Below are 6,364 nucleotides of genomic sequence, written 5' to 3'. Positions count from 1 at the left end.
ACAGCAGCTTAATGGCCATTTGTTTTACGGCGAAGGATTTTAGTGTGGATCACTTTTTGTAGATAAGTTTAATTTTCGCCGATTCTGTTTATTTTTTAAAGGTTAGCTTTTAGGATTTGCTTTTTGGCTTCTCTCATTTTGGTTTTTCTTGGCTTTGTTTTGTTCCAATATTAAAGGATTAGTTCGTGTGTATGGAATGTTCATTGTTTTTATTCATATTTTCTAAAAGGATTTGGTATGGAATGTTCGCTGTTTTCAATAAGTTCTGTAGGTTGGGAATTCAGAGTTATGCATGTGTCGGATCGAGATTAGATAAAATGTTGTGTTTTTTTTGTTTCACCTTTTGTTTATGTATTTTTGGCATCTGAAACATGTATTGTGGAAGTATTTTTATGAGGTGACACTTTGCTTGATACCGAATTTTATTGGTTTAAAGTTGATTGAGTTAAGTTATTGTAGCGTATTAGGCATTGGCAAACGATCTATAAATTTATTAATATTTGATATCTATGACCAATTTGAGTTCAAGAAAATAATCTCACTTCATATTTTAAGCATTAGAACTAATAACATTGTCATAGATAATTGGGTATTAGGTAAGACAGATGTTATATTTTTGCTCCATTTACGTTTAATTTTGAGATTGGGTTATTATCTCTTATTGAGTTTATTGAGCTTAATTTTAACACTTTTAAACTGTTAGTTTGGATGTGTGTGTATGTTTTAGCTACCAGTAAATCTTTTGAGCTTGATTTTCACATGGCCTTTAGTTTTTTTTTTTTTTTTTTTGTCGGTATTTCGTTAATTGAAAAGATTCTACTAACTGAATTGTATTATATTAGTTATTATTTAATTTTATTGTTTTTGATTATATGTGCCGAATTGATTATGCTGCACAAGCGTATAACTCATAACTTTTAGACAATTAAATACTATTATCTTCATAATTAATTTTTGTCTATTCCTGTGCTGAATTTTTTTCCTATTATTTGATAATTGATTTTTGTTCTTTTGTAGATCTACATTTCAAATTGTGCCCTTTCTTGGTATATTGATCTTTTGTAACAAAAATAATTTTATTAGAATGGTAGTTTATCTAAAATTGCTGTAAACATTTTTTAGATTTTTTAAGATTTTTTTATTGTTTGCTTTGTCTTTTTAATAGGCAAAAAATTGACATATTCACTTGGGTGGTTGAAATAATTTTGGATAGAAAAATTACAAAAATAAGTTGTTTTACTAAATGTGATGTTGTATAACTATTGACACATGTTTATTTATCGGAATTCACTCATATTCATATATGTCTATACGAGTATAAGTAGGTGATTAGCATCTTTTTATTCATATGAAATTTTACTACATTCTATTCTTTTACTTAGTATTGTTAATATTTTTTTTTAATTTCTAATCCCTACAAACTGTTCTCTACAAAAAGGTAAATTGTGCAACTTACAAGTTTATTTTTTGTACATTCATAACAGAATGTTTAGGTTTTATAAGATACATTATCTATTTTTATTTGTCATTACTCGATCCTTGCAAGTTCTGTTATCTGTTTTTGCTATCTATCACCATACCATTTTCATAAGTGTAGTTGCTATTTTTTTCAAAGTTCCAGATTGCTGCTCATTGTTAAATGGAAAGCGTATTCATATCATAGGATAAACAATTATTTTTGTGATTATTTTTAGTTATATTGGATCTGAACAATCTCTGGTGAGCTAAGTAACAATGGAGAATTTGAAAATATGAATGTTACTGAATTTCATTGAAGTGGGTCTCTTACATTGTTATTGTCCTTTCTTTTCTTTTTCATTCAAAACATGAGAATCCAAAGCATTGTACCATTAAATTTTGTAACATCTCTTAGGATTTTTCTTTTCTCATTACTTTTATATTTAAACATTTTATGTTAAACTAAATAAATCCTCTTTAAATTAAAAAAAAAAAATCATTTGTGGCATTTAAATTGACATTTCATTTTAATATCAAATGGTTGACTCAAATAAATACCAATTTAAATTTTTTATTGAGAAAGACTTATATGATGGAGTGAACTGAAATTTATAAAATAGCAAACCAAAAAATTTCTTTTGTTGCATTACGTTTTGATAAGGTATTAGTCTTTAAAAATTAATATCTCAATTTTATCATTTTTATAATTACTCTGGTAAGGAATTGCATATTTCAATTGCTATTTTTTATCATTTTTGTCATAAAATTGACTCTCCTACTAAATTTTTCTTTGCCTATGATTTTAGGTTTTGGTTAAGTAATTTTACTTCTTTATCATGTTCTAAACTAATTAATATGAATCAAATTCAGATTATCAATCAAATAAATATAATAACTTAAAATTTCATTGAAGATCACTTAACATGAAATAAATAGCGGGAGTATACTCCTATTTTATATAAATATTTTTTTAAAATGGTACAAATGGTAAATGTTTCTCGTGCGGTATTAATTAAAGGATAAAATTTTAAGATTTTATTTTTAAAAAATAAAAAGTATTTTAGGTTGGTAAAATAAATAAATAAATAAATCTCATTTAACTCACAAAATACTTAGCAAATAATAGTAATAAAAATATTAACTATCAAATAAGCATAGACTTGAAAACCATGTAAAAAATTAGATCGTATCAAAATTATTTATTTTTCACTACTTCACTATTTTTCTTATAATTAGTGTTTTTTGTTATTAATAATAATAATAATAATAATAATAATAATAATAATAATAATAATAATAATAATAATATTTTTTATAAAATAGAAAAATGATCTCATATTTAAATTTTTTTTGTAATTTTCATATTTGTGTAGGCGATAATGGTAGTATGTATAATACTATTTTTGTAGGAAGTACTTTTATCTTTCTGTTTTTAGATATTATGTAAAAATCTTCTATTGAATAATTAAACAAACATAAAATTTATTGTCTTTACTGCTATCATGGTAAATAATAAATCAAATTTATTTTTTATTTTATTCAAAATTTAGGTAATGGTGGATATATTACAATAAAAACTTTTAAAAATCGGATCAGACCGACTAGTTTGACCGGGTTAACCGAAAATCAATCTTATGGACAGTTCGGTTGATGTCTAAAATCGATCTGCAAAAAATCGGTAAAAAACCGGTTAAACCGGTGGTTAACCAATGAACCGGCTACACTGGGCCTGTTATTTAGAGAGCGGGTTAAACGGCGTCGTTTTGATCCTTAAAAAAAAAAAAAGAAAAGCCCAGACGGGCTGAAGTAAAACAGACACCCTCTCTCCCTTCTATCTCTCTCACTATTGAGTATTTACTATTTACCAAAATCCCAAATTGAACCCTACCAGAGCAAACACCCACTAGAAGCCCTAGCCACCACCTTCTTCATCATTGATCTCCTTTCCTTGGCCACCGGCGGGACAGACTGTGGATCTCGTGTTCAAGTGCGCTCTCTCTCTCTCTCTCTCTCTGTGTCTTTGTCCAAGCTCAAGGTCCCTCTTCGAGCTCTCTTGCTGTCGCTGCTTCTTCGCTCCTCGCCGTGGGTCGTCGCTGCTCTACTCCTCACCGTGGGTCATCGCTGCTCCCTCTTCGCCGTGGGTCGTCGCTGTTCCACTCCTCACCGTTTTGGCTGTCGCCCCTTCTCTTCTCCTCTGATTTTAGGTAACTCTGTCTCAGACTCTCCGAGCTCATTCTGTCTTTGGCTCTTTGCCATTCATCTTTTTTCCAACTAATTTTGAAGATTCTGAGCTGAGTCTCTGTTCTGAGTTTGAAATTGAATTATTTATTTGTTTTGTTGAATGTTAAACCAAAGCTGCTGGAATTGTTGAAGACAAGATATTTGCACTCTGTCACAGCAAACTATACTTATAATTTAAAATCTTTCGTTCCCTGTTGTAATGCTACCAAAAAAAATCCCAATTGATTTTTCTAATGTTTTATTTATTTTGTTGATGAACAGATTGGAATAGGGCTTATGGTATGCTAGCAATTTGGTGGAATCAATGGAATTTGTAACTGAATTGAATTGAATTTTGTCTTATATTTGAAATTTGTAATTGAATTAAAATTAGTTTAAAAATATTGAATTTAAATATTTGAAATTGAATATCAATTTTTAAATAATTTTGTATATTTAATTAAATCGGTTCGATCCCGGTTCGACTCTGGTTAGACCATTAAACAAGGTCGCGAGAACCGGACTGGTCAATAAACCGGTGAAGTCACTGGTTCAATGATTCATTGGTTCGACCGGGGTTCAACTGGTTTAATTAAATATTAAATAAAATTATTAAAAAACTTAAAATAATCTTAAGTATATAAATTCAATAATTTCTAACTAAATAAAATTTAATATTTCACATAATAAATTATCCATTACTTAAAATTAGAGGTTCACAAACAACTTCAAACTTCAAAGTTTATAACTACACAAAAAATAAAATGTACATAATGACAAACCTATAATGTTCTACCTTCAAAAGATACAATTACTAGCAAGTTTTCAACTAATCAATGGTGCAACTCATCAAAAATCATAATTATCATTAAGTGTTCCAACATCTCCATCATAAACAGGTAATCCAAAGCCACCATCATAAAAAAAATACATGTAAATTGAGCTTTGTTATTTTTGTTATACTTCACTGTGAAATACTGCCAAGCTGGATCAGATTTACCTCTGGATGAACCAGTTTGAGAATCTTGTGGCTGTGGGTTACTTTGTGATTGTTCCATCTATAAGAATCAGAAAATCAAAGACCAGAAAATAACTTCAGAAAACCATGAAAATAATCAAAATATTCATCATGAAGCAACAAACAGAAGCAGCTAAAGCAGCAATGCAAAACAGAAACAGCTAACAGAAGCAGCAATTCAAAACAGAAGCAGCTAAATCAAAAACAGCAATAATAAAAATAATGAAACAGCAAACAGAAGCAGCAAACAGAAGCAGCAATGCACAACAGAAACAGCTAACAGCAGCAGTAATGCAAAACAGAAGCAGCTAAATCAAAAACAGCAATGATGAAAATAATGAAACAGCAAACAGAAGCAGCTAACAGAAGCAGCAATGCAAAATAGAAGCAGCTAAATCAAAATAGCCTCAGAAACTCAAAATCCAAAATAACAAGGCAGCATAGAACAGGCGAGCTCACAGAACAAGATCAGAATCTCAGAAAATCAAAATCAAGAAGCATAGGTGAAAGAACAGAGTCTTACCGAATTCAGAAGGAGGCGGGCTAGCCGGCTAGGTGACGTTCGGCGACGAGGAGGCGGGCTCGGCCGGTGGTGGTCTCTGTTGCTGTCGATGGTTGTGGGTGGCGACGAGGAGGCGGGCTCGGCCGGTGGTGGTCGGTGTTGCTGTCGATGGTTGTGGGTGGCGACGAGGAGGCGGGCTCGGCCGGTGGTGGTCGCTGAACGCTAAATAAGGTTAGGGGAAAGGGGAAGAAAGGGGAAGAAAGGGGGGGGGGGGTTCTCAGATTAAGGTTAGTGGCTTTGGAGTTAGGAGAGGGAGACTTTCGTGAACGCCTTTCTCCTTTTTTTTTTTTAAAATGCCAAAACGACGTCGTTTGGCGTCCGAATTTGCATTGAACCGCAAAAAAACCGAATGGTTCTTTCGGTTTGTCGGTTAACCGCCGGTTCGACCGATTTTTTCACCAATTTTTTGTCAGACGATTTTTCACATTATCCAGACCGACTAGGTAATCGGTTCCCGGTTTTTTCGGTTAAACCGGCCGGTCTGGTCCGATTTTCAGAACCATGCCATTAAACCATTAAACTAGTTATTTGACCGATTTAATAACTGGTTCGGTTCTCGCAACCTAAAAAGTAAGATATATTTATGAATTTATTAGTAGTGAATATCTAAAAGAAACAATTTAAGTGATTAATTTTTGTTATTTCTGATGTATATACATCTTTATAATAAATACTATTTTGATGTATAAATAATATTTTTTTTTGTATTTGTATTTTAATTAATATAATTATTTTTTTCTTCATTAAAATAGAAACCTCTTTAAAATGATACACAATTTATTTTATTTGTTATTTGTGTGGTTAGAATATAAACTATTTTAATTAAAATTTTAATTATTTTGGATAGTATAACAGAAACTGCGTAACAATATTTATTTAAACACATAAACATAATTTTTATATTTAAGTAGAATCTATTAATACAAACTAAAAAATAACAACATTATTTTAACTTTTATTAAATAGAGAATAAAACAGTTTTATACACTTAATAATTGACTTTTATATATGAAAACTTTTAAAATTAAAAATAATAATTATTAATATCAATAAATAAGTATCAATAAATTTTTATAATAATAAAACAATAGTTGGTTATATATATA

The 6,364-nt window shown here is 30.1% G+C and overlaps 1 long non-coding RNA gene across 1 annotated transcript; it reads left to right on the top strand.

The window, feature by feature from the left end:
- The first annotated feature begins 770 nt into the window (after positions 1 to 770).
- LOC140176421 (uncharacterized) lies at positions 771 to 4,105 on the top strand. Its single transcript, XR_011867946.1, has 2 exons — positions 771 to 3,662; positions 3,961 to 4,105. It is a non-coding gene; the product is annotated as an uncharacterized lncRNA (long non-coding RNA).
- Positions 4,106 to 6,364: the final 2,259 nt, after the last annotated feature.

Source organism: Arachis hypogaea, chromosome 11, assembly GCF_003086295.3.
Source record: "Arachis hypogaea cultivar Tifrunner chromosome 11, arahy.Tifrunner.gnm2.J5K5, whole genome shotgun sequence".
In the NCBI taxonomy this organism is placed as follows: Eukaryota; Viridiplantae; Streptophyta; class Magnoliopsida; order Fabales; family Fabaceae; genus Arachis; species Arachis hypogaea.
This window is presented reverse-complemented; position numbering and strand designations above follow the sequence as displayed.